The sequence below is a fragment of the Equus asinus genome, chromosome 12 (assembly GCF_041296235.1).
Source record: "Equus asinus isolate D_3611 breed Donkey chromosome 12, EquAss-T2T_v2, whole genome shotgun sequence".
Taxonomy (NCBI): domain Eukaryota; kingdom Metazoa; phylum Chordata; class Mammalia; order Perissodactyla; family Equidae; genus Equus; species Equus asinus.
The window spans coordinates 74,524,138-74,551,680 of record NC_091801.1 but is presented as its reverse complement, the minus strand read 5'-3'; the positions used below and the strand labels follow the sequence as shown (position 1 = coordinate 74,551,680).

Sequence of the window (27,543 nt, the reverse complement as noted above, 5' to 3'; positions counted from 1 at the left end):
CTAATTCTGCTCGAATACTCCAGCGACAGGGAAATCACTCCATCCCCAGTAACTCTTTGCTTTATGTGACAACCCCACTTGTAGAAAATAATTTTTGTTGTTGACATGATATAGGCAACTGCCATACTTGTGTGTTGCAAAAGGCCAGTACTACCTGAGACACCTTGGATCATCATTTTCATTTATATAAACATTACCATCATTTTCCTCACCACCATCATCTTCTTTTTCCTCCTTTTCAATCATCCCCACAAGAGTCCCTGACATTTCCGTAGTATTTTGAGCCAGAGGGAAGTGTCATTAATTCTGGCTAGGGACACCAAGAAAGATTTCACCATGGAGGTGGCAGGTGAACTGGGAATTCAAGGGTAAGAGTTAGAGATACCAACAAAATGGCATGATTACAAGGTTAGACCTCTACTGCTAGAAGATGAGAGGGCCACGCTCATGCCCTTCGCTATATCTAATCTTCAGGAAATGTACATTCCAGATTTCCTCTCAAACAGAAGGTGATGTTTGGGCAAGATGAATGAGAACAGATGCTCTGGAGCCAGAGTCTTGGGTTTGGATCTTTATGCCACTGCTCATTAGCTTAGGACCTGGCAAGTTACTTAACCTCCATGAGCCTCAGTTCCCTCATCTCTAAAATGGGTGTAGTTATAGTATGGCTCTCATAAGGGAGGTGTGCGCTCTAACAAAGATGAAGAAGGTAAAGTCTTAGATCAGTGCCTAGCCCAGAAGTGTTACCTGTGATCACACAGCTTGCAGTGGGAGCTTCGTGAGGACAGAGACTGTTTCTCTAAGTTACTGCCCTCTCTCCTGCCCCTAGAACTATGCCTAGCACATAATTGGTGCTCCATAAGTAATTATTGAATGAATGAACAAAGCGATTGGGGAGAGTAGAGCCAAAGTGAAAAAGTTGGCAGCAGGCTCAGGCCAAAAGATGACTTTGATATTTTTAACTAACATTTCCAAATCAGTTGACTCAAAACTGAAAGAATGTGTTTAATACAAACATCATTTCTCCAAGATGGTGTATTTTACTGAAAGGAAAATGTGAAAGAACCGCCTCTTTCTTTGAGTGTTCTCTTTGACCTTTAAGAAATAATAATAGGTAAAGCAGACAGTATTGGGATTCTGCTGAATTACTATTTTGATTAAATATTGAGGGAGAACATGTATTTCAAAGCCCACTTCTTTCTCTTGAACCAACGCTAACCTCAGATGATCCACTAGGAGCAGTCATACCAAAAAAATACACTTGGCATTTGTAATGCAATTTATGTTTTTGAGTTTTATGATATTTAAAGTACCAGATGGTATAATAACTTAGTGATGGGGGGAAATTACTAGCTGTGCTGCTCTTATCAGACGGAGAAGCTTGAGCCTAAAGGTTTCTTTTTTTTTTTTTTTTTAAAGATTTTTTATTTTTTCCTTTTTCTCCCCAAAGCCCCCCGGTACATAGTTGTATATTCTTCGTTGTGGGTCCTTCTAGTTGTGGTATGTGGGACGCTGCCTCAGTGTGGTTTGATGAGCAGTGCCATGTCCATGCCCAGGATTCAAACCAACGAAACACTGGGCTGCCTGCAGCAGAGAGCGCGAACTTAACCACTCGACCACAGGGCCAGCCCTGAGCCTAAAGGTTTCTTAATATCCAAACACCGGGGAGGCTGTAATCCTGGGCTGCTCATCTCCTAGTGGGACTTTTTGTCTCTAACATGGCACACTTCTCTGTCACCATTTCTGAAACTCTGAGGGGCAAAGGAAAGTAACTGTTGACAGGCTGTGATGGCTAATTTGTCCAGCACCTGCCCCTCGTGCGACTGAGAGCCGCGACTGCTGGCGGCTGCCCCCACAGACTCCAAGACTCCAGGAGAGGAGGCGGCTTTTCTAGAACACCCAGCACCTGCTGCTTCCTGGCTTCACAGCGTTTCTATCCCATACTGTAAAGAGCAGTTATGCAAACATTGTTCCTGTTCTTAAATTAAAAAGCTGAGGCAATTGTCCACCGAAGGACTCCAGGTGGGAGCAAGAAATCCCTTTCTGGGTGCCTCCCGTCATCTAGCTCAGATTTCTGCCTGCTTTGCCTTCAGAATCATGGCCATTCCAAGTTTGAGGGGATGCTCAAGGCCACCAAAGGTCCCTTCTGATCAAAGCAGGAGTCCTTTCTGCAATATCCTGGATGGCGGTGGAAGAGCGACTCTTAGAGCTAAAGAAACTTTAGGGGTAGTTCAGGAGGCAGCCTACAGGCCATTTTACATTCAGTCGGCTCTAGCAGATGGGCCAATGGCCTTTTCCGGGGATAACTCCTGAGCTGAAAATATCAGCCAGTCAGCCCCTCCCCTTCTCCAAACCTAATCTAACTACGCATTTCATGCTGGGTCAAGCCGGTGTCCCTCAAGTGGTCCACAAGAGCCGCCCCTGCTCTTCCCCCTTCTTCTGCTCTCTCCTCCTATTCTGTGCCTTGCTTGGTCTGCTCCAGCTCACTTTCTCCTAGAAATTCTTTGCGCAGACCCCTCCTGGCCTTACTGCTGGCCATTCCCTCTGTCTGGAATGTCCTGTACCCAGAGAACCACATGATCACTCGCTCTCCTCCTGCGAGTTTTGGCAGGAAAGCTATCTTCTCAGGGAGAGTGTCTGCCCCGACCTTCTTAGTTAGATTTGCAATGTCCCTCCCACAGGCACCCTGCCCCACCCCACGTCCCTTGTTCCCCTCCACTTTCCATTGCTCTGCTTTGTAAAAATCACTTGTTACCTTCTGCCCCTGCAAACAGTTTACTTAGTTATATTATTTGCCTCTGCCAGCGAGGCAGACACACAGTTAGAAAATTGTGTCCATTTTTCACTAATGTATCCCCGGGGTGGAGAACAGTGCCTGGCGTAGAGCAGGCACTCAGGAAATATTTGTTGAATGATGAATGAAGGAATGGATGATTTCCATCGATGACTGTGCCTTGATGTTTGTTCTCGTTCTCAGATGAATGCAGGCTTCTTATCTGGGTGTTAGGATTAAAAGCAGAGTCTTCGGGAAAGAGGCCCGACATCTGAAATCAGCAGACTTGGATCTGCATTTCAGGCCCGGCCCCAGTACCTCGCCATGCGCACAGACAAGCTTTTTTTCCTCTCTGAGCCTTATGTTTTTCACGTAGAAAGTGGGTGTCATCACCCCCATACTGACCTGTTATTGTAAGGAATAAAATATTTTTTGTAAAACACAAGATCTTCAAGAGAAACAATAAATTTAACTATTATTTTCATAATGGTAGCAGCTGGTTCAAGCTATATGTCATGAATTGTTTGAAGATCAAATAGCCAAAATTATAGGGAAGACAGTAGACGCATCTGAAATGAGTTTTTAAAGTCTCTGTAAAATTGAGTAGTTTGTATCTTATCTCTCATCCTTTATTTTTACCTTTGACATTTATCAAGGCAATTGCTAGGAATGTTTGTTGATAATGGAATATTTGCTCCACGTTATTCTTGCGGATACCAGCATAGTTTGCCCACCATTTTTGCGTCTCTGCTCAGATATAACCTAGTCAGAGAGACCTTGCCTGACTCCATATAAAGTAGGAGCTGCCTTCTCCTCTCATTGCTTCCTGCTCTCAGTCAGCTTTATTCTTCTCCGTAGCGCTGTTCACGGATGCACAGGAAATGCTATAATTTTGTATTTCTTTGTTTATTGTCTGTGCCCCCACAGAGTACGGGAAGGATTTAGTCTGTTTTATTGACTGACATATCCCCAGAGCCTAGAGCGGTGCCTGCACAAGCTGAGTTAAAGTGACCGCTTCTCATTAAGCAATAGCCCAGGGATATAGTTGGGAGATTCATGTAATTGGCCTATGCCTAACCCCACGTGCCACAGGTAGGATGCCCACACATCCTAGTGTGCCCAGGACACTCCAGATTTCTGTCTGTCTCCTTTCACTCTCAAAAGTGTCCCAGTATGCAAAAGAAATGACGTTGTCACAATAGCTATGGAGTCCAAAAGATTTAAATATGACACAGAATCCCTCATTAAAGGAACATACAGTCTAGATGAGACAGGGAAAGAAATTACTATTGATAGTAACAGCTAGCGTGTATTTGAATGCCCATCGTATGCCTGGGGCTCTACGGAACTATCTCTCTCAATCGCAGCCACCTATGAAGTAGGTAGTTATTATCCCCATTTAACATATAAGAAGCCCGAGCCTCAGAGAGATTAAGTAAATGCCCCATCTTCCCATAACTAGCAAAAAGCAGAGCTCGGATTCACATCCCAGAAGCAGATTTTGGCCCCACTAGGTTAGCAGGCACCGTGGGAGGCTTTTCCATACATGACCTCTTTTATCCTGTGGCAATACTGGAAGCTTAATTGTCCCACTTTTTTAAATTGGTGAAATAGGTTTAGCTGTGTTCAGTGGCAGAATTAGGATTCAAATCTAGAATAAGCATCTTTATGAAAAAAAATTGTGAACACGATGGTGTTATGTGTGAATTGCCGTGGGCTGGAGACATTTTGTGTTCCTGGCTTCCATTATATTTTTACTACCTAATGTGTCACGAGGTGTGTAACTCAGCATTGTAGACCAAAACACATTGCACTTGCTCATAACCATCAAGGACTTAAATTTTGGAAGAATATTTTATTTGATTCAAACATTAAATGAGTAAACTTGAAAAAGCAAGGATAGACTAAACTCATTGATTTGTTTGGTAATGTTATCCCTACCACAGATGTTGACCCATGCTTGTCTCTAGATAGTCATTTTTAAAACACTCTATTGTCTATACTCCTCAGAGCAAAGGACCCTGGGAGACTCCCCCCACTCCTGACACCCTGTAAAATAGTACAGTTGAGAAACTTTATAAAGTTCCATATAAAGTCAACTTCTTTATGAATTGGGCTACTCAATTTAGACCTGATGAACTGCTTTTTTGCTCTCTCTTAGGTCAACGCAATATTCTTTTGTAACAATAAACACACTTTTTTTTTGGTAAAGTAAAGCAGAAGATGATATGGTCTTCTTTGGAGGAGTCAGGATCAAGACTTAGGTGACTTGGGAAAATGCTCCAATTTTTGGTACCTGCTGTACTTTATCAACTCTGAACAACAGATGCATTTTAAGAGAAAACAAGCTCTTGGTAAGGTGCTATTTTTAACTCAGTAACTAATGATGAATCAAAATGTTTCTTCAGACCCAATTACCCAATAAAATTGCCATAGTAACCATCACATTACTCGACACATCCTTCATACTCACACCAAAAACTTCCTTAGGAACTGCTGCCACCACCTCCTTGACACCGCCATCTGCTTATGTAGCTAGAAGGAGGAGGAGATGGTGGAGGAGGCCGGGGAGGAAAAGGTAGTTCTGAATTGTTAAAATCACCGAGGGGAGAGAGTCTCAGGGTAGAGAGATAAGGGTGGAAAAACCAATTTATGTGAAATTCTGTACATAGTTATCACTATGGTCTCGAAGTGGCTCACCCCAAGAACATCAGGCTGAAACAAGATGAGAGCTTAAACAAGGGGCCCTCTCCTCTTGCCCCTTCCCAGACCCCACACACTGTAGGGTCACTCTCTCTGATTTGCCTCTGTCTGGGATAATTGTTGCCTGCCTCTTTTCTTAGCCAACTCCTCCTCATTCTGCAGATTTCATTTAAATATTTCATCCCCAGAGATATTTTCCCTGAACTTCTTGATCTAAATTAAGGTCCCTATGGGATGCCCCCTAGGGAAGGACCTCAGTTGTCTTACTTGCCACTGGAATCTGAAACAGTGTGTAGATCCTGCTTGGGGCTTGATAAATATTTATAAAATGAATGAGGAAAGGAGGAAGCTACCTATGAGACAATCATCATCATCATCCACCTAATGGTCTGGATGGTACAAACTAAATTAAATTCACTAATTAAATCATTCACTCAACAAATTCATTCATTCAACAAATATTGCAGGAGGCTGACTATATTAGTAAGGATAATGAATGCTTTCTGGTTGTTAGAGGTTCCATCCTCTAAGAAGGAGACTCTGAGAGGGAGATTTGTGTGTAGGAAGTTTAGCAGAGGCTGCTGTTGGGATCAGCACCCATGAGAGGGAAAAGACTGAAGCAGAAATAGGCAAAGGGACAAGTTGAGCTGTGATGCAGTTTCTGCCGAGACCTCAGTCAATCCCATAGGGAATTCTGAAGCTAGGATGATCTTTCTGAGGTATCTGAATTGGAGTTAGAGAATTTATACCTCCATGTCGATCAGTCTTGGGGCGTGACCTTGGGTGAGAAGGCCCTTGTCAGCTGAGGTGATGCCAGAGAAAGATGACATCAAGGGCTGTCTGTCAGCAGCAGTCCTAGGAGAATACATCCTTCATTCCTGAGGGACACATAGTGCTCATCACAGGATCCAGCACAGTCCACCCCTTGTGCCACTCGATCTACTTCTTCACACCGGTTCTGAGAGCCATTCTCTGTAATCTTAGTGGACCGCTCTTCTTTGGGAAAGCTTAGAAGAGGAAAGGTAATGGGATAAATTATAGTCCCTGCTGCAGCTTGTCTGGGGCCCCAAATGATATACATCGTCCTCCTCCTCTTCTCTTTGTTCTAGTTTCCTCTCACCCTCACCTAACACCTCTTCTGGTCTTGGTGGTTTACAAGATGGCATGATCCAGATTCCAGTCCCTCGGGGATCTGAGCCTCTGGTCCCCATGCCTTTCTCAGACCAGGGTATAACCCTTGCCTGGATGGTGACTCTTCTTGTCTGCTGGTTATTTGGCATGAGGAACCCAACATGCCATTCTTTATAGTGCAACAGGACTCTTGCTGTGTTACCTGGTAGAAGTATTCAGCCTGTGGAAAGCTGGAACTCTAAAGCTACAGAACCAGGGTCTCAGGCTCTGTAATCACAGGCTTCCCAAGTGGGTCACCAGAAGTGATGGAAAGAAGGCCCACTCTCACTTCTACACTTTGTTTCCCAGACTCTTGCATTCTACCTACCAGGGCATAGAACCATACAGTAGCCTTTGAGTTAGTGTCAACTGCATCCTGGAGGGTGGCACTCTGTCTTTGGAAGGTATTGACTGCAAGATGGCACCAGGGTACTCCCTCTTTCTATCATCGCATCAGCTTCTGAGAGTGGGGTAAGTGAGGCAACCACTGGATCCTTCAGTCTTCTTCCTATTCCCACACTCCTTCTGCCATAAAAGAGGACCCTTGGTCCGCCATGACTCTACTGGAGGAACCTATAGTATTCTCTTCAAGCAAGACTCTCCTACACACATCTGTCCCCAAAGCTGTAGCAAAACTACCCCAAGCTCAGACTGTCACCTCCATTTTTAGATTTTTAAAGCTAACCCTGGAAGAAGAAGGACTCTTAAGGGTAGCTATAGCAGATCCCTCGCTCTTCTATACCCTGTGTGTCAGGAACAGAGAACGTGGTGAAGGTGACAGTTTCATCAGTGAACTGGAAGATTTCATCCAACAGGGAAACAATTCACTTGAGTCTCACAGGTCCCAGCAGGCCCTCTGTCTCCTTCTAGCCCCATCCATAAAGCACTTTAGATGCAATGCCTGACAGGCCCTAAATAAAGAGGGAAGAGAATTGAATCAGTGTCCACTTTGCTCTTCCAAACATATCTAATTTGCCTGCCTGTGAATATTTATAGACTTTTATTTCCAAGGCAGTGTTGCAAAATGCTGCTGTGTCCATGTGAGGAGCCTTCTCAGAAAGTACACCTGATTCTTTGCTGGCCGCTGGCGACTTACGGGTTTTGAATTCATTTTTTCATTTAGGAAACATTTATTCTGCACCTGCCATTGCTAACTGCACTGCCAGGGGTTGTGTGCATCAAGATTGTGGCTTTTCCAACATCAGCTTCTTGGGTTCACTTCTCCATCTTCTGTTGCTACTTGGGTGAAATCTACCCTATGCTGCAATCGCGACTTACGCTTCAATTTTAAAGCTAACAACTGAGTCAAAAATCATGCTTTAAAAAAACCCCTTAAATGCCCAAAAAAAGTCAATAAATACGTGTATCATCTCTCAATGATCCAACACGGCCAGGTTTTCCCCCAGCACGGTCGAGCTCCAGATTTAGCCATCAGCTAGTGTTTAGGGACCATGATCTGTGAAATAGATGTAAGTAAACCTAGTGGGACACCCAGTCTAGTAAGGCGAGTACACTCCTGGAGGCCACAGGCCTGAAACAGACTGTAGATCCTTATCTTCTCGCTCCAGGTCAGGAGTGCTCATGGGCAGACAGCATCGCTCAAACCATTTAGAGGGCTTTCTCTCTCTTTCTCTTCCCTTGCCTGCATTCCCTTCTCTTCTCTTTTCTCTTCTCATCTCTTCTCTTCTCTTCTTCTCTCCTCTCCTCTCCTTTCCTCTTTTCTCCTCTGCTCTTCTCTTCCCCTTCTCCTTTCTTTCTCTCTTCCTCTTTCTCACCCCCAACTTGTAATTAAAATATATGTAAACTAAATGCACATATGAGACAACTCCCCTGTATTATAATTTGACACCCTGTAGAACTCAGGGTCATTCCTTCCTCCAATACCCTATGCACATTTAATAAAGCTTCTCTGGTCTCAGCTCTTGGTTTTTTAAGTGACAATTGAGTTGACAGATGTGCCAAATCCCCTAGAAGAAGCATTTCCTCTTAAAACAAACTTCATTAACATTAATGCTAATAAGAATTCTTTGGTGATGCCATCTCTAGCTGGAATGTTCAAGGAAGTGTTTGTGAGTCCTAAAATAAAGAGGTCCAAATATTTGTAGCTAAGGATTGGATATAGTGATGCTGAATGAATTCTGGAATCAGACATACTCCCAACTCCACTGTCGAATATATGATTTAGAGGCAAGTTAGGGGAGCAAAGACCCTGTTTTTCTATTCTTATAAAATGGTGAATTTCCTACTTTTCAGTATTGGGGCCAGATTTAAGAAGATAAAGACACTGTCATGTGAACTACTTAGCACGAGTAAATGCCTTACTTTCCTGGTCCTTTCCTTTCTTCCACTCCCATATCTGCTCACTCCAACCTTATCACCCTACTTTCCAGCAATGCTGGGCATTTTTCAGCTCCCTAGATGTTCGCTGCTTTTGCTTGCCACCATGCCTTTCCTCTTACTGATCCTTCAAAATCCTTTCTCTATTCTTTACTTGTCTAACTCCTACTCATTACTCAAGCTTCAGTTTGAATGTCATCTCCTCCGGGGAGCCTCCTGGACCCCCTACCCTCTGTTAGGCTCTACTGTAATGCACTATCTTTACAGCATTGTGTTGTTAGTGCTTAAAACAGTAGGCTCTGAAGCCTGACAGGCTGGATTCCAAGCCTGGCTTTTCCACTTAAAGAGGGGTGAGCTGGCACAGGGTATTTAACCTGTCTTTGCCTCAGTTTCTTCGCCTATAAAGTGGGGATCAGAGTAACCATGCATCCTTGTTTTCCCAAGACAGTTGAGGTACATGCCTCTGGTCCTAGTAGAATTATTGAGTAGCCCCTTTCACTGTCAAAACTGTTCTACTTAAATAATAAATTATATGGTCACCTTAATAATAATAATAGCACCCACTTCATTGGATGATTGCGCAAATTAAATGAGTTGATACGGGAACAATGTTTGGAACAGAGCCTGTGACACAGAGGATGCTCTCAATGTTCACTGTTTGCACGATAAACATCAATGCCTCTCGGTGTGTCTCTGTTCTACCATTCACCACACTGGTGGTAATTATACATCTCCTCCCCACCAGACCAAGCCCTTTGAGGGCAGGGATATCATCAGTCCTGACTATCTTTGAACCCCTAGTCTACAGGTCATTGGATAGCCTCAAAGTCATTTACACAAAGAAATCCATATAACAGGGGTAGAAATTTGGAGATACTTGAAAGAGAATTGCCATATTTTGCAATCAAAGCGACTTTTGTAAATGAAGCTGCACACCTGTCATTTATCTAGCAATAATTTACTGAGCATATACTAAGTGCTGGTGACTGCTAAATTCTAGGAGAGGGTTTCTCAACCTCGGCACTGCTGATGTTTGGAGCAGGGTAATTCTTTGTTGAGGGAGGGAGCCTGTCCTGAGTGATGTAGGATGTTTAGCAGCATCACTAGCCTCCATCATTAAATGCCAGAAGTTCCTCCCTCCAGATGTGACGACCAAAACTGTCTCCAGACATTGCCAGATGTCCCATCATGGGCAAAATCTCCCCCATTATAGAATTGCTGCTCTAAGGGTAGCACCTGCCTTCTTCACCTCAATAATGCTGTTGAGAGGCTGGGAGATGGCGTACTTGCAGGTTTTGGATGAGAAAAACCATGACTGTGATCCTGACACAGTGTAGACAGGCCTCTGATTTCCTCCTGGAGTCATTAATATTCATGACAAATTAATTCAGTAATACTTGTTATTTTCTGAAAGAGTTTAGTCAGACAATCAATTCAATAAAGATAATACTTCTGCATGAAATATTTCCTATGTTTTCTACTGTTTGTGCATTCACTCATTATCTTGTGCCTACCATCTGCCTAATATGGCTTCTCTTTCATTTTAGCTATTATCTGTATTGGATATGATACCTTTTTCCTTTCTACTTTGGTCTAATAACCAGGAAATCTTATATCCATGTTGTAAAGGAGAGTGATGAATGGTTTTAAAATCAGTGTCATCAGGAAACTGAAATCTTCTATTTGAACAAAACACCTCCAGAGAGAGGTTGTCGTCTGCCCTTGGCACTCACCCATGCCTTTCCAGGGAAATTATCACAGGTCTTTTGGAAAATATCAGTTCTGACATTTCTCATGGAGGTCTACACAGGATTGGCAAAAGAACCAATTGTTGTTTTTTGTGTTTTCTGAGGCTCCTTCCCTTCTTCAATGTTGGCCGCCATTTTCAATGGCCCAGGAAGTCTGTTCACTAAGCCACCAGGACTTGTAACAATGTGAACACACGAATGTTCCAAGACTTCATGTTTCATAGGCAGATGAAAAAACTGAGGTCTGGAATCCTGCCATATTTACTTAGATGCTTTTAGGTAGCAGGTCTTTTATTAATAAAAGCAGGTTGTGGAGGAAACTCTCACCCTTGTCAGAATAAATAAATTTGAAACAGCCCCACTGCCCATCAAATCAGTTTCTTGATAAGGGCATCTGATTTTCCCTTGAGGGATCCCCTTTCTTACAGCCGCAGGCACACAAAGGTCACCCCAGCCTCTTCAGTGACTCTCCTGCCAGATCTCCCAGCTGGCCCTACAGACAACTGTGAGAGTGTCCTGTCAACAAACACTTACTGAATGACAGCTATGTGTTAGGTCCAGGGTACAGCAATGGTCAACAGTAGCCACTGCCCTCAAGGATCACACAGGCAAGACCCAGCAACTGACAGGAGTTACGAGGCAATGTACAGACCGAGTCTGCTGGCAGGGAACAGGAATGGGGGACTGCCTGAGAGATAGGGGATGGCCAGGGAGGAGTCCCCAGGAAAAGATGCTTCCGCTGAATCTTGAAAAATACACTGGGAAGTAGCTGCAGTTCTGTGGGGGGGGGAGAGGGGTGTTGGAAGTGGGGGCAGGGAGACATTTTAAGAAAAGAGAGCCAAATGTGCAAAGGCCTGGAGATGTAAGAGGGCTGATTCATGTATCATTAAGGGTCCCAGCAAGAAACAGATAAACACTCAAAGGGTAAGTGAACTGAGCTCAAGTAAAGGTTGGGGCAAGGTTAAGGGAAGCAGAGGGCTTGGTGAAGCACAGAGGAGGCAGTTTCCACCCCTAGGGGCCTGAAGGGACAAGGAGAGGGGTGATGTTAGCAGAAAGTGGTGAGAACTGTTTCACTGTAGAGGAACACAGTCATTGCCCAAACCGCAACAGGGCGAATGATCACCCCGATCTCTCTCTCCCAATCTGCCTGTCTCCTGCTTGAACTAGCCGTGGCAGAACCCAAGTGAAAGCTGAGGACAAGGAGACCTGATGCGGTCCAGAGATATCAATGTTTCAGAGCACAGAGTGGCCACAGAAAGGCAGCTCTGTAGGGGCAAAAGGAGAATAACCAGCAAATTGGTCCAGATAACTCCAAGTTACCCTGTGTGACTAGAAGCCAGAGAGCACAGAGGGGAGAAATAAGAGTTAGGAGACACACACACACACACACACACATGCACAGGGAGAGAGACAGACAGACAGACACAGAGAGAGAGTCAAATCTCAAATGCTCTTCCATAGTGTCTGCCCACTGCCTTATTCTGCAGGCAGCCCATGTGAGGACATCAGTACTAGGGGCCACCATTTTGGGGTATTTACTATGCATCAGGCAAATGCTAGTGCTTTTTATGCAGTGGTTGCCTCCTTTAATCTTTAGGATCCCCCATTAAGAATCAACACTTACTGACTGCTAAGTTCCAATCATTTTGATAGTGACTTGCATATATTGTTTTATATTCTCCCTGTGATAACCCCAGGTCATAGGGTTTCCTTTTTCTTTTGCATATGAAGAAATAGTGAGTTCACAAGAATATGAGCTTCTGGAGGAAGACACTTGTTCTTTATCCCTGGAGCAGCGATAGCCCCTGGCATGTATAGAATAGGCCATGGATAGGCACTTCTATGAAAAACCAGGAAGACCCAGAGGTTGAGTGTTAAATTCTGACTCCCAAACTCTAAAATCCTAAACCACAGAACCTTCCCAGCCACTTGAGAGGGAACAACCAAGAACATACACTTTTCTTCCTCCCTTGAGTGTCAATGAGAGTCTGCGTTAGCTGAGGCCTCCCCTAAGTCTCTCACACATCCCTTTAGTCTCTCGCTGGCCTAGATCATTGATTCATTCAACAGATACATCCAAAGGCCTGCAGTGTCATCAGTCTGTAAGTTCCATGAGGGCAGGACCTGTGTTTGTTCTGTCCACCTCCACAGAACCCTAGCATGCTGCCAGACCTATAGGAGACACTCAGTAAATATTTTCTGACTCTATGGATGAATGAGAAGCAGGATAATTTATGCAGGTTCTGTAGGAAGCCCTGGGGATAGAGTTGACAATGGACGAGACCCATCACCAACATACAAGGGCAGTGATAGATAGCTACATGGGGTACAGTCCAAGAAAGCAGCGAAAAAAAGGAGTGGTTGTTTCTACATGGGGAGGGGACCAGGCTGAGTCTTGACCTCCATGAGTTGAGTAGATGATTACCAGACAGACAGCAAGGATGCTTTAGAGAGAGCAGGCCAGGAGAATGGTATGGTTTCAACCAAAGGGCATGGGAGGTGGAGGTTGGGGACACGTGTGACACTGCAAGGGACAGAACAATGAAAGAGGAACCTGAGAGGTTGTCAGGAGCCAAGTCACTGACAGCCTGTCTCTATGCCATAAGGATGAGACTTGCTCCAAAAGCTCTGCCCTGTACCTACCTGTTTTGCCTTCTCTTTATTGATCTAAGCCTCGGCCCTCCAATGCTCCACTAAACTGGATCTTCCTCTGCCACCTGCTTAAGGACTTCACCCCTGCAACTTTCCCCCCTGCTTCCATCAGAGAATTTTCCTTCTTTACTAGAACATTCCCATGGGTGTAAAACCACTACAATATACTGTGATTTTTACCATCTTAAATTAAATTTAAAAGAAAAAGATTTTTTTTTAATTATCTTTGATCACCTACTCCATCCCAGCAATTACCCATTTCTTAGTGACCGCTTATAACAAAACTCCTCAAAATCTAGGCTCCATGTGTAGGATCTCCATCTCTACTTCCTTTTCTTCCATTCTCCCATAAGCCCTTTCCAAATAGGCTTTGGAGGACTTAGATCCAGCCACTCTGCTAAAGTGGCTCTTTATAAGGCTTGTGTGACCGCGACGTTGCTGAACCTGATGGTCAATTCTCAGTCCTTGTCCAGCTGACCTCTGAGCAGCCCTGGACCCAGTGGACGACTCTCTCTCTAATGCTGTCTTCACCCGGCTCCCGGGACACCCATCCTCCTGCTTCCTCCTACTTCATGAGAAAGAACACTGTGCTAGGAACCAGAAAACATATGTTCTGGTGAATTCCCCGTTTTTCACCAGTTTTCAATCCTTTGCAGGTTTGTGAGCTGATACCACATGTGACCTATATTCCCTTCCCCTGCCCCCTTCACCTCCCACCCTACTCACACTCACACACATACATACACTCGCACACATACTGGTCCCCTGAGGCAACCAGGAAGACCAAAAGGACCCATTTTCTTTCTCTGCATTTACCCCAGAATAATGGGGGCAGCAGAGGGCAGCAAGCTTTTTCTGCAAAGAGCCAGAGAGTCAATAAGAAAATATTTTAGGCTTTGCCAACCATGTGGTTAATTCTTCCTTCTCCTCCTCCTTCTCTTTCTCCACCTCCTCTTCTCCTCCTTCTTCCACAATTCTTTAAAAAAAATGCAAAACCATTCTTAGCTTACCAGCTCGACAAAAACAGGCCCTGGGCTGATTCGTGTGACCTATAGTCTGTGGACTACGGGGGGAGAGCATGGCGGAAACCTGCTCCTGGTTTTCCCAGGACTGTCCAGGTTTTACAACAAAGTTCTGCGTCCCAGGCAAACTAGGACTGTTGGTCACCCTACTACCACTTAGAGCTGTGTGACCTTAGGTAAGTACTTAACTTCTCTGAGTCTCACTTTTCCTTTCTGTGACATGGAACTAATAAGACCAAGCAGGGTTACTGTTGGATTGTCCACACAGTAGCACATGCAAAGGCTGAAGTGTAGTGTCCAGTCCACAATCGGGGTGTGCAGCAGAAGTTATCCTCAAGCCCACTGGCACAGAGGTTGGTTGGCAGGAAATTCTAAGTGGTCCAGTTACCTCCAGCTGGAAAGCATTCTTGGACCAATTATGGCCACTTGTTTTGCCCATCCTTCCAAATAAAGTGGAATAGACATTACAGATATGTTAATATGTTAAACTGGTTTGCATTAGCATAGTTGATCTTTAAAATTTGGGCTACCACCTGTTATGTTTCTCATATTTAAAAAAAAAAAACCTTCATCGCTTTTCGCCATGTCTATTTTTAAAGGGTTTAATCACTTCTTTTCTTTTTCTCACCTCCAATCCTTCCTATTTTTAGCCTTTAACATTTTTTCTTCCTCCTTTATGTCATAGGTCTTTAAATCCATTTTTTAAAGATCTTATGTCCCTCCTTTCATTCTTTTCATTCTGTTTTTCAGAATTCACTCTTTATGTTATCTTCTGAAAAGCCTGCATTTTCCCCTCATTACTTTGTAAGTTCTCAGGATATCAGTCATTGAACTTGGGTTTTTATGGAGGTTTTTCGTCATTCGGTTTTACTTTTTATTGTAGGCCAGCTAAATTCAGATGCCTCATTTTTTACCTTTTTCTTAAATGTTCCCTTAAGTGTATGACTTTCTTGCTCTGTTATTCTTTTAAACTTCATTTCGTACTATTTATAATTTCTCTTTCCAGTTCAGCGTGTACTATTTATAAAGGGCAGGCAGGAAGCGTGGTCACAGGGCCAGCAGCTGTGGGGAGAGCCCACGACTCTGGCGGAGGATGTTGGCGGTACTTCCTGTCCCTCCAGTTGGCTCCACGAGTCCTGTGGATCCTCTTAATCCCGCTTTCATCCCATTCTTCACTGAATCCTTGAAGAGTGAGTTGAACCTGGGTGATAACTATTCCTCATGCTCTATCGCAGTGATCTTTTTAAAACACAACCCTGACCACATTGCTTACCTGCTCAGACCCTCAGAGAGTCACTCTTGTGACAAAAGAGACAGCAAAAGCGATAATAATGACCGTCACCACAACCACGCTCAATACACAGTGAGCAATGATTGTGTTACAGGCCTTTTGCTAATTGCTTTCGTCAATTACCCAACAACATTTTAAAGAAAGTATTTCTGTTTAACAGGTGAGGAAATTCAAGGGTCAGAAAAATTAATTAGCTGGGCCAAGTTCACATAACAAGTAAATGGCATTATTGGGAGCCCAGATCCTAACCACTGGGCTAGACTGCTAAGCTCGCCCTAGGACAGCCAACCACACTATTTAGTACCCGCCCCCTTAGTGAGAGGGCTGACTTGCCTCGGTCACCCTGGGGTGGATGGTGGAGGTGAGATGGAGGCCAGCTGTGATGTCCACTATCTTCCCTGCATAGTAAGTCACGGACATAGACATTCTCTGTAAAGTAGCATAGATACAAAGGATTTTAATACTTCATGGTCCTCTGGGATACTTCCTAGCCCGGAGGAAGAAAATCCATAATACATCATTTATTCAGAAATTAAAAATATATATATATATATTATGCCATAGTCTAGAACTTGGAAAAAAAGATGGCGTCATATTTAAATGCATAGGTAACATTTATTGGATATCTGTTACTTGCTGGCACATTCATATATATATATATATATATATACATATATACTATATAAATATATAGATATATGTATACATACATTACTTCTATGAGGCAAAGGTTTATTCCTGCTGTTCAGATGAGAAAGTTCGTGCTCAAAGGACAAAAAGTGACTTGCCTAAGGTCAACCGCCTAGTTTGAAGGATGCAAACCCAGGCTGTGGTCACAGAAGCTCCAGCACCAGGGAGGTGCAAAGGCGTTTGGTGAGTGGCTGCCCCACACACTTTGGCAGGACCCCTCCCCCCCACCCCTGCGGAGCCTGGAGATGCCCTGGGGGTTGTGGCCAGTTATCACAACCTCCCTATTTTATTTTCCTCATTCTCCCCTGTGTTCACGCTCCTGTCCTTCTGTGGCCCCTCCCTCTGCCCAGTGTGCAGCCACTGATGCTCAAGTGTGGACCCCAAGAGGACAGGCCTCAGGCCAAAAGCAGAGAGGCCTAAACACGAGCACTTTTCTCCAAGTGTAAGAATGACTTGTGAAAACACACCACAGCTTGCCAAGAGCACAGGCTCTGGTGTTAATTATGGTTCCAGAATTTCCCAGGCTGTTCGGCTTTGAGCAATGACTCTCAGGGCTCTGGCTTTAACATTTTTAGACAGAGGTAGTATGATGTGCCCGAGAACATCTTTGTGAGGAGAGGAGATAAGAAGGCAGGCCCCTGGCTAGCACGGGGCCTGGTTCACAGTCAAATGCTCCATGAATATCTGAATTATTTAAGTAACTATTTTTAGGATGCATTCAAAGGCCTTTTCCCTGCCTTAGGTGACTCTCTTTTATTGCCTGGAACCACTTCAAAGTCAGCCCTTTCTTCTGGATTGTACTAGAACAAGCCTGCTGGGCAGCACACGCAGCTCCCGCAAGGCTCCTTCCCCTGTACCGAGCTCCAGAACTGAGCCATATAAATGGCCAGATCCCACTGGCTGTCGTGCATGTGCCGAATCCGCACTGGTTGCTTGAGCGAACCTCACTGTGCTAGTCCAGCAGAGGGCTCAGGAGGGAGGTTGGAGCACAGTTTTTCTACGTTCAGGCTCTGGCTCCAATGACCAGGGTTCAACCCCGGACTCCACCACCAGCTCCATTTGTCACCTGGAGCAAAAGGTTAGACTGCAAGCTGTAGCCCCCTCATCTATACGGTGCCCATCTTAGTAGTACCCAGCTCACTGGGCTATTGTGAGGACTAAATCCATGAATACATGCCAGGCGCTTAGAACGATGCCTGGTATGTACTAAGTGTTCAGTTAATGCTAGCTTTCTATCAGAGCATGATGCCAGACCCTCTGCAGCCCTGTTCATTCGCCTGCAGATATGAGGCCTTTACTTACATCTTTTGGATACACTCATTACGTGCTGGCAAAACATTCAGCCTGCGTCATGCATTGGCCAGTGTTTATTGACTAAATTATAACCCTGTCCCTAACTGGCCTCCATTTCCTCTGAATACTGAAGGTCTCCTTCAGGCGCTGGTCAGCTTTTGCTTGGATCCTGCAAAGTCAGACTTCCTGCATTCAAAACCCTGCCCTACCACTGTGAGGACTGTTTGATCTTAGGCAAGTTACTTAACCTCTCTGCCCTTCAGCTTTCTCATATGGACATAATTATAGCTCCTTCTCCTGTGAGAGATGTATGAAAATCACTTAGTACGATACCCTGCACTTAACATGAACTCAAAATGTGAGTTACGCTTGCTGTTATTTGATCTCCCAATTTTAGTTTGTGCATCCTCCAAAATTTATGATGAAACATTGGTCCTAAAGACAAATGAGGATGCAAATCCTTAAAAAATTAGTTTTCAACATTTTATATAAATGAAGCTTAGTGGTATTACTTTTCAAATTCCTGGTTTCCATTAAAATATTGGAAATTATCCAAATGCAAATCAATCATTATTGTACAACACCTCTTTCCATTATTTCCTTTCTTTTTTTCTTTTTCTTTCTTTTTTTTTTTTTTGCTGAGGAAGACCAGCCCTGAGCTAACATCTGTGCCCATCTTCCTCTACTTTATATGTGGGATGCCTGCCACAGCATGGCTTGCCAAGCGGTGCCATGTCCTCACCTGGGATCCAAACCAGCGAACCCTCAGCCGCTGAAGCAGACCATGTACACTTAACCACTATACCACTGGGCCGGCCCCCATTATTTCCTTTCTAAATTTTAAAAATGAAACTATCTCCAGGGACAGATCAAATAATCGCTTTCCCAGAGCTGGTCTTTCCACGAACACAATAGCACTTGGATGCTTCTGGAGACCCAGAAATAAATGGAAGGAGAGTCTTCCCCCTGTTGCTAGTCAGGCAGGCCTTCTCTAGCCTTCAGCGGCTGCGGCTGCACACTGTGGTGACGTGCCCTGTGCAAAGCGAGCTGCAGAGAGAATGTAGTGCACGTTCTGAGGGACACACTTTGAGTGTGGATGGAAGGGGAGAGGAGGGAAGCCCTCAGAGAGCTGATCCTGCGCCCCCCCCCCCCCCCGCCCCAGTCTGGCCACTTGGCAATGAACAACTGTGGATCTTTCTGCAATGACAAAACTGCAAAGCCTCTATCAAATGGGGGAGGGGACTCTGAGTTCTTCCAGCTCTGAACTCCCTGGGCTCAAACAGCAGTGCCCACACTGTGGCCCCGCCCCAGGGTGAAAGGAGGCAGGCCAGCCCGCATAGAGAACACTCCCAACCCCCAGGCCTGGGGAAGGAGGGAGGAGGAAGGTGAGGAGGGACTCATCCTATTCTGGATGAATTTGCGGCAGGCTTCCCATATCACAGTGACAACTTCCCTCTGTCCAGTGATGACCAAACTGGACCAAAGAGGTGGGTAATTGGAGTTCACTCATGTGACTGTGTCAGGTTAGTTAGGTCTGACGAGTGTTTGTTGAGCACTGGGGTGCCAGGCGCTGTGTGAAGACATGAGATTCAACGGACTCCATCTCTGCCCTCTGGGACCTCAGAATTTAGTAAGGCTGATGGACCTATAAAAAGGATGTCAAAATGTGATGTTCTGTGAGCTTCAGGCCATTTGCATGAAGCAGTGATTTTCTTATGGCAGCTGATGGACCCACTGCCGCAGATCACCTTGAGAACTTTCTAAAAATTAAGATCCCCAGGACCACATCCCTGGATATCTTTCTTCAGTAGGTCTGAGTCGGGCCAAGGGTATCTGCGTCTTTTTAATTCCCCGGGTGATTCTTGCGAGTGATTAATTTTCTGGAGTCACTCAGTCAGAGTGATTAATTTTCTGGAGGTCACCCTTGTCTCCTCTCTCTTTTTCATAGTCCACACAAAATCCATCTCGAATCTTGTCTCTTCCTTTGAAATATATTCAGGGTCTGGCCTGATCTCCTCATCTGCACAATTGCCACCTTGGTCTAAGCCACGATCTCTTTTCAATGGGATTTTTCTAAGAGCCCTCTAGCTTGCCTCCTGCCAGTTCATAAAACTGTCCCTGACACACACAACTTGCTCCATAAATAATTTTGAATAGATAAATTAATTCATAGGCGTGAGGGGTTAGGAAATCTTATCCATGGCGGTTTACAGATATATAAGTGTAGCAAAATAAAGACTTGATCAACAACTGTTTCTTAAGCATCTCACACTCAGCATGTCGGCCCTGGGGCAGAGGTGGCTTATAGATGGGCTTACAGGAATCTAGATGGAGCTCTAGGTTGGAGGGCTCATATAACACAACCAGTCCGAGACGGTCATAACAACATATACCGCCCCCTTCTTGGAACCACAGATCTGCAGCTACCACAGTGGAATAGTATTTCCTTCATAAAATTTAGTTCCCAAAAAAGCAATAACTCATTGAACAATGTAGGCATTTTTAGATACTTATTGGATACTAAGATGCAGCAGTAAAGATATTTGTGAAGTCATTTACTGACCAAGGATCTAGTCTGAATATGAGCGGTTGCTTCTGGACTCTGTTCTCCTCCAGCATCTCCACCGTTGCTGGTCCTCAGCTTTCGTTCCCCTGGCTCCAGGAGTCCTGACAACTCTACTCTGTTTCTCAAACTCTTAGCTGCCTCCTATGCAATCTGCAGATGCCCACAGGAAGAAAGAAGCCCTAAATGCGAGGCTCACCTGTTTGGGTATTCATCTTCTAGATCTTGACTCCTTATTTGTTTTTTTACTGCCTTGTTAGAACTTCACAAGTGAGTTTGCCTGAGTAACCTATTCCTTCTATTTCAACACACAAACACACACACATGCATTCACATATACATGTGCATATATATATATATTTCATTTTATATATGTATCACATATATATTTCCTTTTATTTTAAGCATTAAGATCACTGAATTTATAGGTTTGTGTTTCAATACAGTTTTAAATATTACATTTTACTTAACGTATCATACAGATTTGCTCATGTCATTAAATATTTGTCATGCAATTTAATATTCCCTTGTATATGCACAGTACAATTTATTCAGCCATCCCCCACCATTAAAAATATGCAACTTCCATTTATTTATTTTATTCTATTTTTACTTTTATTTTTTGTGAGGAAGATTTGCCCTGAGCTAACATCCGTTGCCAATCCTCCTCTTTTTTTTTTTTTGCTTGAGGAAGATTAGCCCTGAGCTAACAACTGTGCCAGTCTTCCTCTACTTTGTAGTGGGATGTCTCCACAGCATGGCTGATGAGTGGAGTAGGTCCACGCCCGGGATCCGAACCTGCAAACCCGGGCCACCTAAATGGAGTGTGCAGAAATTTAACCACTTGGCCACAGGGCTGGCCCCTCCATTTATTGTTTTCTTTTTGTAAATAAAGCTGCAATGAACATCCCTGAGCAGAAATTTCTCGTCCTGTATCTGATTATTTCCTTTAGATAGAAAACTATAAGTTGGGTCACTGGGTCAAAAGAAGTGAGTAAAATTTTGCAACATATCCCCAATTTGCTTTCCAGAAATGTTGCAGTAAAGTACCTACACATCAGCAGCGTATCCAATTGTTTTCATTAAAAAAAAAAAATCTTTAACTTGAGACTTTGTTCATACTTTTCTGCTTAGATTGGAGCAATATTCCCTTGTATTTTCTTTCCCCTTTTTTGCAGTCTCATTTTCCACGTTTTACTCTTTAATATTGGCATTTGTATGAGGTTACTATCAACCATTTTTCCCCAATAAAGACCAATTATCCTTTCACTGACAATTGTTTTTTTCACTGAATTGTTGAGCTATATGTATCATGATACAACCCGTTATGTTTTCCGTTGTCAATTTCTGGATGATATAGTCACTTTTACTCCATTAATATTTCAGCTGAGGTTTTTCTCTACTGCCACAGAATTTTAATTATGTATTAAATTGACATATTACCTTTGGCTGGACAGGGCCCCCTCTAATCCTTTTTGTAAAAATTTCCTTCGTTGTTCTAACTCATGTATTCTTTCAAATACGCTTTTAAATCATCGAAAATTCCAGTTGGGCTTTTGACTGCAATGATATTAAAGCTGTAAAGCAATTTGGGTAGTATTTACGTAGTTAACAATAGTTAGCGTCCCTTTACCAGAAATGCTTCCTTTAAAGTAGTGTGCTTTAGATGTTTTCCAGCTCTCACACATTTTTTATTATTGTTGTCAAGGAGATCCTTTGGTGTTTTCCATCATCATTGCCATTGGGAGTAAGATCATTGTTCCATCACGCCTTGTAAAAATGATGATTAGAGGTACCTAGGAAAGCTATTTATCCATTCATTTATTCACTCAGTAAATATCTAGCATTTATTAGTTGCTGAGCAGTTAACAGGCACTGTGCTGAGCACTTGTCTCCACTATGCTAGGCACTAGGTGTCAATCAATGGCTAAAACAGATACCATCTCTGTATTATCGGAAGTGGTAATCCGTTGTGCAAGACAGGCATCAGACAACCCAGTAAACAAATAGATATATCATTACAATTGGTGATAAGTGCACGGCATGCAGGGATAAAGAATACCAGGGAAATCCTAATTTGATACAGTGATCAGGGAGCATCTTACTGAGAAAACTATAATAAGGCCAAGAATAGAAAGATAATAGGAATCAGCAAGGCAAGAAATATGGGGAAGCGTGTCCCAGGCAGAGGGAACAGCGTTAGCAATGACCCAGAGGTGTGACAAGCCTATTGGAGAAAAAGAAAGTAAACCAGATTAGTTAGAACAAAATGAATAAGGGGAGAAATGGTAGGAAATGAGCATGAAGACAATCAAACTGGCTTTATTGTCATCATGAGGAGTGTGCTTTTTTCTCTTTTTTAGCAATAAATCTATCAATCTGTCTATTTAAAAATCTGTGTACTGGAGTAGATACCACAAGCACACATACGAAATATAAAAGGTAGATATTATAAACTCAGGCTTCAGTTTCTGTCTCTAGAATTATCCAGTACCTTACTGAAAGAGTCCATGTATGTAAAAATGATAGCAAATGTTAGCCCTTCCTTTTCCCACTTAACAATATATACTGGAATGTTGCATATTAGTTATTTTTATCTACATACTATTTAATTGTATGGCTTTATAATTTAGCCAATCCTCTGTTTATGGCCATTTAGGTTTTTTCCAATTATGTGCAAACAATGCTATGATATCCTTTGATCTTTGTACCTGGATTGTCACATTTACAAGACACTCTACTCCATAAAAGTGGGGTTACTCAACTGATGAGTATGAACATTCTCATCTTGATAGATACTGCCAAATTCATATGTTCAACAACTAGGTATGAAAATGACTGTTTACCCCACAACCTAGCCAGAGTAATATGTTGTCAAATTTTTTATCATTGTCGATTTGATGCGTAAAAAATGACATTATACGCTATTTCACATGTCCATAAACAATGTATTGGTTAGTTTTTAAACTTTATGTCATTGGAATCATGCTTTTTTACACTATTATTTTCTATTATCCATTTTGATGCATACGGTAATGGTTCTTTAATTTTCACTGTTGAGTCATATTTAATTGTTTTAATACATCCTAAAATATTTATCCATTCAACTAATGGTGGACATTCAGATTATTTCCAATTTCAAACCCTTATGGAAAATGCTGTTCTGAGGATTTGGGGGCATATCTCTTGGGCCACACGTGCTAAGATGGCTCTGGATGTGGAGTGGGAAAGTGCAGTTCCAGGGATGTGCAAATTAAACATGAATATATAAAGTCCAAGTAGCTACATCAATTCACATTCCCACCAGCATCCTTGCCAATTTGATGATGCTACACTATTTTTTTTTTCAGAGCCAGCCTGGTAGATGTGAAATTTAACTTACAGTTCCCAAAATGTTGTACTTAATTTCATATTAGTATTTTCTTGTCTTTGAAATATCTGTTTATCTTTTGCCCTTGTTTTCTATAAGATTGTATTTTTCTTACAGATTTATGCAAGTTCTTCATATGAGCTGAAAATTAATTCTTTGCTGGTTATAAGTGTTGCAAATATCTTTTCTTATTTTGTGGATAGTTTCCAGTTTTACTTATATTGTCTTTTAATGAATAGAAATCCTTAATTTTAACTTAATCAAATGTATTAATCTATTCTTCATAGTTTTTATTCCTTGTGTTTTATTTTTAAAAATCTATCAAGGTAATAAAAATATTCTCCTATATTGCCTTCTAAAATTTTATATTTTTACCTTTCATGTTTAAGACTTGAATCCACCTGTAATGTGTTTCTATGTAATGTATTTCTGTGTAGGCTGAGATTTACTTTTATTTTATTTTCCAAATGGACAACAAATTGTCCCAACACCCCTTGTTAAAAAATCTCTCTTTTCTCCTTAGACCTGTGATGCCCAGTTGTCAGGTTTGTGAATTTATGTTTCTGCGCTTTCTATTCCCATCCACTGGTCAATTTGTGTATCCCCATATAAATGCCATGATGTCCTGATTACTGCAGGGTTATGACAAGTCTCAATGCCTGGTACTGCGAGTCTCTCCATTTTGTTCTTCTTTAAGAATATCTTGACCCTTTGCCCTTCCGTATAAATTTTAGAATCATCTAGAATTCCACTGAGGGTAAAAATACTTACTGAGATCTGAGATCTTCAACAATTCTTTCCTATCCATTGCATGGTATACAATGCTCCATCTATGTAGGTCTTATTTGATTATTTTAAATGAAATTCCATCATTTTCTCCCTTAAATTCATTTCTTTCTGTTTGTTATGGTTGGGTAGAAATGCAATTGACATTTTATTTTGATTTAAATCCAGCATCTCTGGTAAATTCTTATTAATCTTAGTAATTTTTCTGTAGAGTCTTGTGGATTTCCCACATGGATAATCATCTGAAAACAATGAAAATATATTTCTTTCTTTCCAAACTTTATCACTTCTACTTTGCTTTTGTTTTATTGAAATAGCTAGAACTTGAGAATGATGTTGACTGCATCTGGAGATAACTGGCATCTCAGCTTTAAACAAATGCTTTTAACCTTTTACCATTGAGTAGGATGTTTGCTTTAGGTGTTTTTTTGTTTGTTTCCATAGATATCCCACATAGTGACTTAGAAAGTTTACTTCTAATCTCAGGGTTTTTTTTTTTAAATGAAAGGATTTTGAATTTCATCATGAAGTTTCATCTCAATGGGATGATTGTATGTTGTTAATAGCAGTAAATATGGTGAATTACATTAGTTGGTTTGGTGTTAAACTATCCTTGGATTCCTTGGATAAAGTCAATGTAATCAAGTTGAATGATCTTTTCTGTGCATTGATGCTTTCGATTTGCTGACATTCTGTGTAGGAATTCCCCTCCATATTCGTGAGTGAGATTCACCTGTTATTTACCTTCATATACCAACTATCTTGGGTTTGGCATCAAGGTTATATTAACTGAATTGAAGACTATTCTCTATTTTTCTGTTTTCTAGAAGAGATTATGAAAGATTTAAATTATTTCTTCCACATTTTTTTATAGAATGATCCAAAGAAGCCATCTGGGCCCGTTGCTTTCCTTGTGGAAGGATTTGCAATTATGATTCGATTTCTTTAATTTCTCTCCTTTCTTCTTGAATCAGTTTCGGTAAAGTTGTATTTTGAGAAATACATCAATTCCATCTGAGGTTTTCATTAGAGTTAAACTTCATGATATATTCTTATTATCTGTCAATTTCCACAATATTTTTAACTGTCTCATTTCCTATTCTTAATATTGCTTGTTTGTCCCACTTCTCTTTTTCCTTCATTAAGCTTGTAGTGTGTTACTATTTTATTGGTCTCTTCAGAAAACAAACTTTTGACTTTGTTGATTCTCTTTATTATATATTTCTTTTTTATTTCATTAATTTTTGCTCCTATTTGATTTTTTTCTTCTGCATACCATAGATTTAATCTGTTTTTTAGGTTTTGTGGGGTTTTTTTTGCTAAATCCTTAATTTGAATGGCTAGTATATTTATTTTTCAACCTACTTTCTTTTTTTTTTTAATGAAGCATTTATGACTATATATTCTTCTGTGAGGACTATTAAGTTTTGTTCAGCAGTATTTTTATTATTCTTCAGCTACATATTTTTTGCGTTATAGTGTATTCTTAATTCCATGAGTTATTTAGAAATATTTTAATTCCCAAACACATGTTGCTTTTCAGTTATCTTTTTATATTGCTTTGTAACTTGATTTCATTGTAGTTGTTGACTATGGTTACATGACGCTAGTTCCATGAAATTTTCTGAGACTAGCTTTAGATCCTATCATCAAATCATGTTTTACAGATATTCAAAATGTGCCAAAAAGAAATTGTATCATCTAAATGTTGGATATCATGTTCCATTTCAAAGTTGTTAAATGTATTAGCTATTCAAATTGTCTCTAGTTTTGCTGCCTTTTTTAATCTGCTTGATCTATTAACTGCTGAAAATTGTGTTAAAATATACCGCTATGATGGTAGATTTGTAAATAATTCCATAGTGATACTTTGCATTGTTTGTTTTGAGGCCATGCTGTTAAATGTGTCCAAGTTCATAATTTTTATGTACTTTCTGGTGAATTAAATCTTGTATCATTCTATAGTGACCCTATTTATCTCTAGTAATGCTTTTTCCTTAAATTCTCTTTAATATAGTATTTATACATCAAAATCAACTTCATTTTGTTTTGACTTTCAATATTTTTATATCAGTATATGTTAGGAATGTATTCCTTTTTATCTTACCTGAAAATCACTATAATAACTAGAGAGTATGTCTTGTGTATAGAACGTTTTTCTCTGATTGCTTTCAAGCTTATCTTTAGTCTGTTGATGCATTTTCAAGTTTATTGACTCTTTCTTCTGTCATCAACATTCCGCTGTTAATATCATCCAGGGAATATCTTAATTTCAGACATTGTGTTTTTTCTAGGATTTTTGTTTGTGTTCTAGAATTTTCACTTCATGGGCGTGGTTTCCATTTCTCTGCTGAGATTTCCAATATTTTGATTCATATTAGCATATTTCCCTTTATATCACTGAGCAAAGTTGTAAGAGCCACTGTTATTTCGTCTGCTAATTCCAACATGCGCTTCAGATCAGAATAAGTCTCTGTTGATGATCTTTTCTCTTGAGAATTGGTCACATTTTCGTGTTTATTCCTATGTCACATAATTTTGTACTGTGTTCAGGACATTATGAATGCTGTGTAGTTAAGACCCTGGATTCTCCTACGTTCCTCTGGAAATGGTGATTTTTCTTTTGTTTTAGCAAATGACTAACTTGGTGGAAATCAAATAACAATCTTTGTCTTTTGGGACGCAGTTCAAATCTCAGTTCAGTTTTTTGTTCATTAGCTCAAGCCTCTGCTGTCTGCCCCGTGCATGTGTGGCTCAGGGAAGAATTTATACAAGAATTCAAGGTTCCCCCTCAGTAGTCCTCTTCTCTGGGGATTCTCCTGTTACTTTCCAGCAGCTATGGTTGTCCTGAACTCTGATCTTTGCCTCTTCAGGGCTCCTGGGTTTTCTTTTGGAGTTTTCGTTACCCCACACTATACCTACTATGACCTGCACTCAGGCTAAAGCTCTAAAAATTAGAAATTTCACTCTCTGCTGTTCCTTTCTTTCAAATGTTGACTCCGTCCAGAATCTGCCTCCTTTTCTTCACTGGAGAAGGTTTGGGAGGGGACAAATGTGAAAGTACAGGCCTAATTTAAGAGTCGGTCAGGAGAGTTTGCTGCCTAGGAGCTGGGTAACAGCAGAGGAGATGAAAAGCAGTAGACAG

The 27,543-nt window shown here is 41.8% G+C and overlaps 1 protein-coding gene across 4 annotated transcripts in view; it reads left to right on the top strand.

Moving 5' to 3' along the window:
* Positions 1–27,543, top strand: part of ADCY8 (adenylate cyclase 8) — a 216,254-nt gene that overhangs the window by 19,120 nt on the left and 169,591 nt on the right. The window lies entirely within an intron of this gene.